Consider the following 13,672-nt stretch of genomic DNA (forward strand, 5'->3'; position numbering starts at 1 on the left):
TGGAAACAGATGGGTTTTTATCATCAGAAACAGAATTAGCCCTCGAGGTCTGAACAACTTATTTTGAAAAAATCCCTAAGCCGCGCGGTCACGATTTCTTCTCAAAATCTGACGTTCTGCAATTCACTGAAAAATGTTGGCAAAGTGTTGCAAGTGATCTCCTGAAATGTTTTTCGGTGGAAACAGATGGGTTTTTATCATCGGAAACAGAATTAGCCCTCGACGTTTGAAATTTTTTTTTGAAAAAATCCCTAAGCCGCGCGGTCACAATTTCTTCTCAAAATCTGACGTTCTGTAATTCACAGAAAAATGTTGGCAAACTGTTGCAAGTGATCCCCTGAAATGTTTTTCGGTGGAAACAGATGGGTTTTTATCATCGGAAACAGAATTAGCCCTCGACGTCTTAAAAACTTTTTTTGAAAACATCCCTAAGCCGCGCAGTCACAATTTCTGCTCAAAATCTGACGTTCTGCAATTCACTCAAAAATGTTGGCAAACTGTTGCACGTGATCCCCTGAAAAGTTTTTCGGTGGAAACAGATGGGTTTTTATCATCGGAAACAGAATTAGCCCTCGACGTCTGAACAACTTTTTTTGAAAAAATCCCTAAGCCGCGCGGTCACGATTTCTTCTCAAAATCTGACGTTCTGCAATTCACTCAAAAATATTGACAAACTGTTTCAAGTGATCCCCTGAAATATTTTTAGGTGGAAACAGATGAGGTTTTATCATCGGAAACAGAATTAGCCCTTGACGTCTGAACAACTTTTTTTGAAAAAATCCCTAAGCCGCGCGGTCACAATTTCTGCTAAAAATCTGACGTTCTGCAATTCACTGAAAAATGTTGGCAAACTGTTGCAAGTGATCCCCTGAAATGTTTTTCGGTGGAAACAGATGGCTTTTTATCATCAGAAACAGAATTAGCCCTCGAGGTCTGAACAACTTCTTTTGAAAAAATCCCTAAGCCGCGCGGTCACGATTTCTTCTCAAAATCTGACGTTCTGCAATTCACTCAAAAATGTTGGCAAACTGTTGCAAGTGATCCCCTGAAATGTTTTTCGGTGGAAACAGATGGGTTTTTATCATCGGAAAGAGACTTAGCCCTCGACCTCTGAACAACTTTTTTTGAAAAAATCCCTAAGCCGCGCGGTCACAATTTCTGCTAAAAATCTGACGTTCTGCAATTCTCTCAAAAATGTTGACAAACTGTTGCAAGTGATCCCCTGAAATGTTTTTCTATAGAAACAGATGGGTTTTTATCATCAGAAACAGAATTAGCCCTCAACGTCTGAACAACTTTTTTTGAAAAAATCCCTAAGCCGCGCGGTCACAATTTCTTCTCAAAATCGGACGTTCTGCAATTCACAGAAAAATGTTGGCAAACTGTTGCAGGTGATCCCCTGAAAAGTTTTTCAGTGGAAACAGATGGGTTTTTATCATCGGAAACAGAATTAGCCCTCGACGTCAGAACAACTTTTCGGGAAAAAATCGCTAAGCCGCGCTTTCACAATTTCTGCTCAAAATCTGACGTTCTGCAATTCACTGAAAAATGTTGGCAAACTGTTTCAAGTGATCCCCTGAAATGTTTTTCGGTGGAAACAGATGGGTTTTTATCATCGGAAACAGAATTAGCCCTTGACGTCTGAACAACTTTTTTTGAAAAAATCCCTAAGCCGCGCGGTCAAAATTTCTTCTCAAAATCTGACGTTCTGCAATTCACTCAAAAATGTTGGCAAACTGTTGCAAGTGATCCCCTGAAATGTTTTTCGGTGGAAACAGATGGGTTTTTATCATTGGAAACAGAATTAGCCCTTGACGTCTGAACAACTGTTTTTGAAAAAATCCCTAAGCCGCGCGGTCACAATTTCTTCTCAAAATCTGACGTTCTGCAATTCACTGAAAAATGCTGGCAAACTGTTGCAAGTGATCCCCTGAAATGTTTTTCGGTGGAAACAGATGGGTTTTTATCATCGGAAACAGAATTAGCCCTTGATGTCTGAACAACTTTTTTTTGAAAAAATCCCTAAGCCTCGCGGTCACAATTTCTTCTCAAAATCTGACGTTCTGCAATTCACTCAAAAATGTTGGCAAAGTGTTGCAAGTGATCTCCTGAAATGTTTTTCGGTGGAAACAGATGGGTTTTTATCATCGGAAACAGAATTAGCCCGCGGCGTCTGAACAACATTTTTGAAAAAATCCCTAAGCCGTGCGGTCACAATTTCTTCTCAAAATCTGACGTTCTGCAATTCACAGAAAAATGTTGGCAAACTGTTGCAAGTGATCCCCTGAAATGTTTTTCTATGGAAACAGATGGGTTTTTATCATCGGAAACAGAATGAGCCCTTGACGTCTGAACAACTGTTTTTGAAAAAATCCCTAAGCCGCGCGGTCACAATTTCTGCTAAAAATCTGACGTTCTGCAATTCACAGAAAAATGTTGGCAAACTGTTGCAAGTGATCCCCTGAAATGTTTTTCAGTGGAAACAGATGGGTTTTTATCATCGGAAACAGAATTAGCCCTCGACGTCTGAACAACTTTTTTTGAAAAAATCCCTAAGCCGCGCGGTCACGATTTCTTCTCAAAATCTGACGTTCTGCAATTCACTCAAAAATATTGACAAACTGTTTCAAGTGATCCCCTGAAATATTTTTAGGTGGAAACAGATGAGGTTTTATCATCGGAAACAGAATTAGCCCTTGACGTCTGAACAACTTTTTTTGAAAAAATCCCTAAGCCGCGCGGTCACAATTTCTGCTAAAAATCTGACGTTCTGCAATTCACTGAAAAATGTTGGCAAACTGTTGCAAGTGATCCCCTGAAATGTTTTTCGGTGGAAACAGATGGCTTTTTATCATCAGAAACAGAATTAGCCCTCGAGGTCTGAACAACTTTTTTTGAAAAAATCCCTAAGCCGCGCGGTCACGATTTCTTCTCAAAATCTGACGTTCTGCAATTCACTCAAAAATGTTGGCAAACTGTTGCAAGTGATCCCCTGAAATGTTTTTCGGTGGAAACAGATGGGTTTTTATCATCGGAAACAGAATAAGCCCTCGACGTTTGAACAACTGTTTTTCAAAAAATCCCTAAGCCGCGCGGTCACAATTTCTTTTCAAAATCTGACGTTCTGCAATTCACTCCAAAATGTTGGCAAACTGTTGCAAGTGATCCCCTGAAATGTTTTTCGGTGGAAACAGATGGGTTTTTATCATCGGAAACAGAATTAGCCCTAGAGGTCTGAACAACTTTTTTTGAAAAAATCCCTAAGCCGCGCGGTCACAATTTCTTCTCAAAATCTGACGTTCTGCAATTCACTGAAAAATGTTGGCAAACTGTTGCAAGTGATCCCCTGAAATGTTTTTCGGTGGAAACAGATGGGTTTTTATCATCGGAAAGAGACTTAGCCCTCGACCTCTGAACAACTTTTTTTGAAAAAATCCCTAAGCCGCGCGGTCACAATTTCTGCTAAAAATCTGACGTTCTGCAATTCTCTCAAAAATGTTGACAAACTGTTGCAAGTGATCCCCTGAAATGTTTTTCTATAGAAACATATGGGTTTTTATCATCAGAAACAGAATTAGCCCTCAACGTCTGAACAACTTTTTTTGAAAAAATCCCTAAGCCGCGCGGTCACAATTTCTTCTCAAAATCGGACGTTCTGCAATTCACAGAAAAATGTTGGCAAACTGTTGCAGGTGATCCCCTGAAAAGTTTTTCAGTGGAAACAGATGGGTTTTTATCATCGGAAACAGAATTAGCCCTCGACGTCAGAACAACTTTTCGGGAAAAAATCGCTAAGCCGCGCTTTCACAATTTCTGCTCAAAATCTGACGTTCTGCAATTCACTGAAAAATGTTGGCAAACTGTTTCAAGTGATCCCCTGAAATGTTTTTCGGTGGAAACAGATGGGTTTTTATCATCGGAAACAGAATTAGCCCTTGACGTCTGAACAACTTTTTTTGAAAAAATCCCTAAGCCGCGTGGTCACAATTTCTTCTCAAAATCTGACGTTCTGCAATTCACTCAAAAATGTTGGCAAACTGTTGCAAGTGATCCCCTGAAATGTTTTTCGGTGGAAACAGATGGGTTTTTATCATTGGAAACAGAATTAGCCCTTGACGTCTGAACAACTGTTTTTGAAAAAATCCCTAAGCCGCGCGGTCACAATTTCTTCTCAAAATCTGACGTTCTGCAATTCACTGAAAAATGCTGGCAAACTGTTGCAAGTGATCCCCTGAAATGTTTTTCGGTGGAAACAGATGGGTTTTTATCATCGGAAACAGAATTAGCCCTTGATGTCTGAACAACTTTTTTTGAAAAAATCCCTAAGCCGCGCGGTCACAATTTCTTCTCAAAATCTGACGTTCTGCAATTCACTCAAAAATGTTGGCAAAGTGTTGCAAGTGATCTCCTGAAATGTTTTTCGGTGGAAACAGATGGGTTTTTATCATCGGAAACAGAATTAGCCCGCGGCGTCTGAACAACATTTTTGAAAAAATCCCTATGCCGTGCGGTCACAATTTCTTCTCAAAATCTGACGTTCTGCAATTCACAGAAAAATGTTGGCAAACTGTTGCAAGTGATCCCCTGAAATGTTTTTCTATGGAAACAGATGGGTTTTTATCATCGGAAACAGAATGAGCCCTTGACGTCTGAACAACTGTTTTTGAAAAAATCCCTAAGCCGCGCGGTCACAATTTCTGCTAAAAATCTGACGTTCTGCAATTCACAGAAAAATGTTGGCAAACTGTTGCAAGTGATCCCCTGAAATGTTTTTCAGTGGAAACAGATGGGTTTTTATCATCGGAAACAGAATTAGCCCTCGACGTCTGAACAACTTTTTTTGAAAAAAATCCCTAAGCCGCGCGGTCACAATTTCCTCTCAAAATCTGACGTTCTGCAATTAACTCAAAAATGTTGGCAAACTGTTGCAAGTGATCCCCTGAAATGTTTTTCGGTGGAAACAGATGGGTTTTTATCATCGGAAACAGAATTAGCCCTCGACGTCAGAACAACTTTTTTTGAAAAAATCCCTAAGCCGCGCGGTCACAATTTCTGCTCAAAATCTGACGTTCTGCAATTCACTGAAAAATGTTGGCAAACTGTTGCAAGTGATCCCCTGAAATGTTTTTCGGTGGAAACAGATGGGTTTTTATCATCGGAAACAGAATTAGCCCTCGACGTCTGAACAACTTTTTTTGAAAAAATCCCTAAGCCGCGCGGTCACAATTTCTTCTCAAAATCTGACGTTCTGCAATTCACAGAAAAATGTTGGCAAACTGTTGTAAGTGATCCCCTGAAATTTTTTTCTATAGAAACAGATGGGTTTTTATCATCGGAAACAGAATTAGCCCGCGGCGTCTGAACAACTGTTTTTGAAAAAATCCCTAAGCCGCGCGGTCACAATTTCTGCTCAAAATCTGACGTTCTGCAATTAACTGAAAAATGTTGGCAAACTGTTGCAGGTGATCCCCTGAAAGGTTTTTCGGTGGAAACAGATGGGTTTTTATCATCGGAAACAGAATTAGCCCTCGACGTCAGAACAACTTTTTGGGAAAAAATCGCTAAGCCGCGCGGTCACAATTTCTGCTCAAAATCTGACGTTCTGCAATTCACTGAAAAATGTTGGCAAACTGTTGCAAGTGATCCCCTGAAATGTTTTTCGGTGGAAACAGATGGGTTTTTATCATCGGAAACAGAATTAGCCCTTGACGTCTGAACAACTTTATTTGAAAAAATCCCTAAGCCGCGCGGTCACAATTTCTTCTCAAAATCTGACGTTCTGCAATTCACTCAAAAATGTTGGCAAACTGTTGCAAGTGATCCCCTGAAAAGTTTTTCGGTGGAAACAGATGGGTTTTTATCATCGGAAACAGAATTAGCCCTCGACGTCAGAACAACTTTTTTGGAAAAAATCCCTAAGCCGCGCGGTCACAATTTCTGCTAAAAATCTGACGTTCTGCAATTCACTCAAAAATGTTGGCAAACTGTTGCAAGTGATACCCTGAAATGTTTTTCGGTGGAAACAGATGGGTTTTTATCATCGGAAACAGAATTAGCCCTCGAGGTCTGAACAACTTTTTGGGGGAAAATCGCTAAGCCGCGCGGTCACAATTTCTGCTCAAAATCTGACGTTCTGCAATTCACTGAAAAATGTTGGCAAACTGTTGCAAGTGATCCCCTGAAATGTTTTTCGGTGGAAACAGATGGGTTTTTATCATCGGAAACAGAATTAGCCCTTGACGTCTGAACAACTGTTTTTGAAAAAATCCCTAAGCCGCGCGGTCACAATTTCTGCTAAAAATCTGACGTTCTGCAATTCACTGAAAAATGTTGCCAAACTGTTGCAAGTGATCCCCTGAAATGTTTTTCGGTGGAAACAGATGGGTTTTTATCATCGGAAACAGAATTAGCCCTTGATGTCTGAACAACTTTATTTGAAAAAATCCCTAAGCCGTGCGGTCACAATTTCTTCTCAAAATCTGACGTTCTGCAATTCACTCAAAAATGTTGGCAAACTGTTGCAAGTGATCCCCTGAAAAGTTTTTCGGTGGAAACATATGGGTTTTTATCATCGGAAAGAGAATTAGCCCTCGACGTCTGAACTACTTTTTTTGAAAAAATCCCTAAGCCGCGCGGTCACAATTTCTTCTCAAAATCTGACGTTCTGCAATTCACAGAAAAATGTTGGCAAACTGTTGCAAGTGATACCCTGAAATGTTTTTCGGTGGAAACAGATGGGTTTTTATCATCGGAAACAGAATTAGCCCTCGAGGTCTGAACAACTTTTTGGGGAAAAATCGCTAAGCCGCGCGGTCACAATTTCTGCTCAAAATCTGACGTTCTGCAATTCACTGAAAAATGTTGGCAAACTGTTGCAAGTGATCCCCTGAAATGTTTTTCGGTGGAAACAGATGGGTTTTTATCATCGGAAACAGAATTAGCCCTTGACGTCTGAACAACTGTTTTTGAAAAAATCCCTAAGCCGCGCGGTCACAATTTCTGCTAAAAATCTGACGTTCTGCAATTCACAGAAAAATGTTGGCAAACTGTTGCAAGTGATCCCCTGAAAGGTTTTTCGGTGGAAACAGATGGGTTTTTATCATCGGAAACAGAATTAGCCATTGACGTCTGAACAACTGTTTTTGAAAAAATCCCTAAGCCGCACGGTCACAATTTCTGCTCAAAATCTGACGTTCTGCAGTTCACTGAAAAATGTTGGCAAACTGTTGCAAGTGATCCCCTGAAATGTTTTTCAGTGGAAACAGATGGGTTTTTATCATCGGAAACAGAATTAGCCCTTGACGTCTGAACAACTTTTTTTGAAAAAATCCCTAAGCCGCGCGGTCACAATTTCTTCTCAAAATCTGACGTTCTGCAATTCACTCAAAAATGTTGGCAAACTGTTGCAAGTGATCCCCTGAAAAGTTTTTCGGTGGAAACAGATGGGTTTTTATCATCGGAAACAGAATTAGCCCTCGACGTCAGAACAACTTTTTTGGAAAAAATCCCTAAGCCGCGCGGTCACAATTTCTGCTAAAAATCTGACGTTCTGCAATTCACTCAAAAATGTTGGCAAACTGTTGCAAGTGATACCCTGAAATGTTTTTCGGTGGAAACAGATGGGTTTTTATCATCGGAAACAGAATTAGCCCTCGAGGTCTGAACAACTTTTTTTGAAAAAATCCCTAAGCCGCGCGGTCACAATTTCTTCTCAAAATCTGACGTTCTGCAATTCACTGAAAAATGTTGGCAAAGTGTTGCAAGTGATCTCCTGAAATGTTTTTCGATGGAAACAGATGGGTTTTTATCATCGGGAACAGAATTAGCCCTCGACGTCTTAAAAACTTTTTTTGAAAAAATCCCTAAGCCGCGCGGTCACAATTTCTGCTCAAAATCTGACGTTCTGCAATTCACTCAAAAATGTTGGCAAACTGTTGCAAGTGATCCCCTGAAATGTTTTTCGGGGGAAACAGATGGGTTTTTATCATCGGAAACAGACTTAGCCCTCAACGTCTGAACAACTTTTTTTGAAAAAATCCCTAAGCCGCGCGGTCAGAATTTCTGCTCAAAATCTGACGTTCTGCAATTCACTGAAAAATGTTGGCAAACTGTTGCAAGTGATCCCCTGAAATGTTTTTCGGTGGAAACAGATGGGTTTTTATCATCGGGAACATAATTAGCCCTCGACGTCTGAACAACTTTTTTTGAAAAAATCCCTAAGCCGCGCAGTCACAATTTCTGCTCAAAATCTGACGTTCTGCAATTCACTGAAAAATGTTGGCAAACTGTTGCAAGTGATCCCCTGAAATGTTTTTCGGTGGAAACAGATGGGTTTTTATCATCGGAAACAGAATTAGCCCTTGACGTCTGAACAACTTTTTTTGAAAAAATCCCTAAGCCGCGCGGTCACAATTTCTTCTCAAAATCTGACGTTCTGCAATTCACTCAAAAATGTTGGCAAACTGTTGCAAGTGATCCCCTGAAATGTTTTTCGGTGGAAACAGATGGGTTTTTATCATCGGAAAGAGAATTAGCCCTTGACGTCTGAACAACTGTTTTTGAAAAAATCCCTAAGCCGCGCGGTCACAATTTCTGCTAAAAATCTGACGTTCTGCAATTCACAGAAAAATGTTGGCAAACTGTTGCAAGTGATCCCCTGAAATGTTTTTCGGTGGAAACAGATGGGTTTTTATCATCGGAAACAGAATTAGCCCGTGACGTCTGAACTACTTTTTTTGAAAAAATCCCTAAGCCGCGCGGTCACAATTTCTTCTCAAAATCTGACGTTCTGCAATTCACTGAAAAATGTTGGCAAACTGTTGCAAGTGATCCCCTGAAATGTTTTTCGGTGGAAACAGATGGGTTTTTATCATCAGAAACAGAATTAGCCCTTGACGTCTGAACAACTTTTTTTGAAAAAATCCCGAAGCCGCGCGGTCACAATTTCTTCTCAAAATCTGACGTTCTGCAATTCACTCAAAAATGTTGGCAAACTGTTGCAAGTGATCCGCTGAAATGTTTTTCGGTGGAAACAGATGGGTTTTTATCATCGGAAACAGAATTAGCCCTTGACGTCTGAACAACTGTTTTTGAAAAAATCCCTAAGCCGCGCGGTCACAATTTCTGCTAAAAATCTGACGTTCTGCAATTCACAGAAAAATGTTGGCAAACTGTTGCAAGTGATCCCCTGAAATGTTTTTCGGTGGAAACAGATGGGTTTTTATCATCGGAAACAGAATTAGCCCTTGACGTCTGAACAACTTTTTTTGAAAAAATCCCTAAGCCGCGCGGTCACAATTTCTTCTCAAAATCTGACGTTCTGCAATTCACTCAAAAATGTTGGCAAACTGTTGCAAGTGATCCCCTGAAATGTTTTTCGGTGGAAACAGATGGGTTTTTATCATCGGAAACAGAATTAGCCCTTGACGTCTGAACAACTCTTTTTGAAAAAATCCCTAAGCCGCGCGGTCACAATTTCTGCTAAAAATCTGACGTTCTGCAATTCACAGAAAAATGTTGGCAAACTGTTGCAAGTGATCCCCTGAAATGTTTTTCGGTGGAAACAGATGGGTTTTTATCATCGGAAACAGAATTAGCCCTCGACGTCAGAACAACTTTTTTGGAAAAAATCCCTAAGCCGCGCGGTCACAATTTCTGCTAAATATCTGACGTTCCGCAATTCACTCAAAAATGTTGGCAAACTGTTGCAAGTGATACCCTGAAATGTTTTTCGGTGGAAACAGATGGGTTTTTATCATCGGAAACAGAATTAGCCCTCGAGGTCTGAACAACTTTTTTTGAAAAAATCCCTAAGCCGCGCGGTCACAATTTCTTCTCAAAATCTGACGTTCTGCAATTCACTGAAAAATGTTGGCAAAGTGTTGCAAGTGATCTCCTGAAATGTTTTTCGATGGAAACAGATGGGTTTTTATCATCGGGAACAGAATTAGCCCTCGACGTCTTAAAAACTTTTTTTGAAAAAATCCCTAAGCCGCGCGGTCACAATTTCTGCTCAAAATCTGACGTTCTGCAATTCACTCAAAAATGTTGGCAAACTGTTGCAAGTGATCCCCTGAAATGTTTTTCGGTGGAAACAGATAGGTTTTTATCATAGGAAACAGACTTAGCCCTCGACGTCTGAACAACTTTTTTTAAAAAAATCCCTAAGCCGCGCGGTCACAATTTCTGCTCAAAATCTGACGTTCTGCAATTCACTGAAAAATGTTGGCAAACTGTTGCAAGTGATCCCCTGAAATGTTTTTCGGTGGAAACAGATGGGTTTTTATCATCGGAAACAGAATTAGCCCTCGACGTCTGAACAACTTTTTTTTGAAAAAATCCCTAAGCCGCGCGGTCACAATTTCTGCTAAATATCTGACGTTCTGCAATTCACTGAAAAATGTTGGCAAAGTGTTGCAAGTGATCTCCTGAAATGTTTTTCGATGGAAACAGATGGGTTTTTATCATCGGGAACAGAATTAGCCTTCGACGTCTTAAAAACTTTTTTTGAAAAAATCCCTAAGCCGCGCGGTCACAATTTCTGCTCAAAATCTGACGTTCTGCAATTCACTGAAAAATGTTGGCAAACTGTTGCAAGTGATCCCCTGAAATGTTTTTCGGTGGAAACAGATGGGTTTTTATCAACGGAAACAGAATTAGCCCTTGACGTCTGAACAACTTTTTTTGAAAAAATCCCTAAGCCGTGCGGTCACAATTTCTTCTCAAAATCTGACGTTCTGCAATTCACTCAAAAATGTTGGCAAACTGTTGCAAGTGATCCCCTGAAATGTTTTTCGGTGGAAACAGATGGGTTTTTATCATCGGAAAGAGAATTAGCCCTTGACGTCTGAACAACTGTTTTTGAAAAAATCCCTAAGCCGCGCGGTCACAATTTCTGCTAAAAATCTGACGTTCTGCAATTCACAGAAATATGTTGGCAAACTGTTGCAAGTGATCCCCTGAAATGTTTTTCGGTGGAAACAGATGGGTTTTTATCATCGGAAACAGAATTAGCCCGCGACGTCTGAACTACTTTTTTTGAAAAAATCCCTAAGCCGTGCTGTCAGGGGTTGATTAGCTGCTTGTGCTTAAAATTGTCCCCCCTCAGAGTTTGTGCGGCCCCACAAACCTCTGTGTGTGACAGAGCTCCTCAGACATGTCTGCTCTAGTCACTAGTAGAGTCTGACAGTGGCTGCTTGCGGAAGCGCTTCCAGCAAAGAAGCTCCTTAACGGAAACGCGTCTCCTGGACTCACGACGTGACAGTTTCCGGCGAAGTATGGGTCTCCCTGCAGTTGCTTCTGACACCTCCCCGCTATTTTCGCTGGACGTGTCTCTCACCCCTTTCTCTCCCCTGCTGTTTCCTGCCTGGGCTGCTGCGTCTCTCTCAGCATTACTGAGATCCTCCTCCAGAGACCCCTCGCTCCCCCTACTGGTCCCTGCTTTGGCTGCTGACTCTCTCCCAGTCTCTGGGAGCCCTACCAACTCCCTTTCCCCTGATGTCAGTTCCCTGACATCCACCTCCCCTCCAGGGCCCCCTTCCCCCCCGCCCCTACTCTCTCCTCTGGGCGGTGAGGAGCTGAAACCCCGAAAAGAATCCTCTTCATCTTCAGACGTCTCAAACATTTCCCTCCATCGGTCTTCGTTCCGGCTCGCTGAATCCTCCTCCGCCTCGGAATCAGAGAACCCCTCCAACTCTTCTTCTTCGTCGGTGGTGGCGAAGTATTCCCTCCGGAACCACGCCACTGGCTGAGGTTTACGAGGGAATCTCTGATGAAAAGTTTCTATCAAAACCTCGTCATCTACATCCTCTGCCCTGACCCAGGTGTTTTCCGACTCCGGCTCCCCTTCCCACATTACCAAATACTCTACTTGATCTCCCTTCCACCTGGAATCGAGAATCTCCGCTACATGGTAGCTGTGTTCTTTTTCCTCCATAGCTGGTCCCCTATTGACCCTCCCTTCTCTGTCCCCTTTATACGGTGACAGCAACGACCTGTGGAACACTGGGTGCAGCTTCATGTGGTTCGGTAACCGGAGTCTGAAAGCCACTGGGTTGACCTGCTGCGTGACTTCAAATGGGCCCAGCCTCTTGGGTCTTAACTTCTTACAACCTCCTTTGAATGGTAACCCTTGGGTGGACAGCCACACCTGGTCCCCCACCCTAATGCTTTCCCCTTCCCTTCTGGTTTTGTCTGCCTGCCTCTTATATTCCTCCTTCGCCCTGTTTAAATTAAGTTGGAGCTGGCGATGGATCGCTTCCATTTCTTCAACGAACTGTTCTGCGGCTGGAACGCTCCAGTTCTCCCCTTCCCCCCCCTGGGAAGGCTCGGGGATGACACCCGTGATTAGCCAAAAAGGGGCTCATCCCCGTGGACACGTTCTCTGCATTGTTGTAGGCAAATTCTGCCAACGCCAGCTTCTCCACCCAATCATTCTCTCTGTCATTCACATAACACCTCAAATATTGCTGGAGGACACCATTAGCTCTTTCCGCCTGCCCGTTGGTTTCTGGATGACGGGCAGTTGAGAAATTCACCTCTACATGCAATAAGCTCATGAGCTTCCTCCAGAACCTGGAAGTAAATTGTTTCCCTCGGTCAGAAACCACCCTCAAGGGGGCGCCATGCAGCCTAAACACATTTTCCACAAACAATTTAGCGGTTTCTTCCGCTGTGACCACATGTGAGCAGGCTATAAAGTGGGCCATCTTGGTTAACAGGTCTACCACAACCATGATGGCTGTTTTCCCTCTGGACCTGGGCAGATCAGTCATGAAATCTATTGCCACTGCCTCCCATGGCCTTTCCGGCGTGGGTAGTGGTTCTAATAAACCTGCCGGTGCCCGCCTCTCCCCCTTGGCTCGTTGGCATTGGTCACACCCTCTCACATACTCCCGCACATCTTCCCTGACCTTGGGCCACCAGAATTCCCTGGTAACCAGCCACATGGTTTTGTGTTGCCCAAAATGCCCTGCTGTGGGGCTATCGTGCAGTTGCTTGAGTACCTTTTCCCTCAATTCCCCTTCAGGTATATATAACGCTCCCTTGTAGTACAACGCCCCGTTTCTCTCCTCAAAACCCCCGGGTTTGTCTCCCTCCCTCCTGAGACCCCTGAGTTTGTCCTGGGCGTATTCATCCTGCACCGTTCCCTCTACCAGTTCCCTTTGCCCCACCAATGCCGCCCCACACACCCAGCGGTCCTCGGGAATGACATGGGTCTCTTCGGGTGCACCCTCCCCCTCCAAATATTCAGGTTTGCGTGAGAGAGCGTCCGCCCTAACGTTCTCTGGGCCTGGCACGTAACAAATCTCAAAGTTAAATTTGGAGAACTCCTGGGCCCATCTCAACTGCCGTTGGTTGAGCACTCGCGCAGTTCTCCAATACTCTAGATTCTTATGGTCCGTGCACACTTGAACCTTATGTTGTGCACCAATTAGCAGGTGCCTCCATCTCCGGAAGGCCTCATGAATCGCAAGAAGTTCCCGGTCGTACACCGTGTAGTTCCTCTCGGATTTGTTCAGCTTTCGCGAAAAGAAGGCACACGGTCGCCACTCTGACTCCTCCTTCCCCGGCTGCAGAAGAAGCACCGCCCCTATGGCTCTGTCAGAAGCGTCTGTTTCGACCCTCAGCTTTTTTTGTAAATCCACATGTAGAAGTTGTTCATCAGAGGCGA

Source organism: Podarcis vaucheri (genome assembly GCF_965113315.1).
Source record: "Podarcis vaucheri genome assembly, chromosome: 2".
Lineage (NCBI taxonomy): Eukaryota > Metazoa > Chordata > Lepidosauria > Squamata > Lacertidae > Podarcis > Podarcis vaucheri.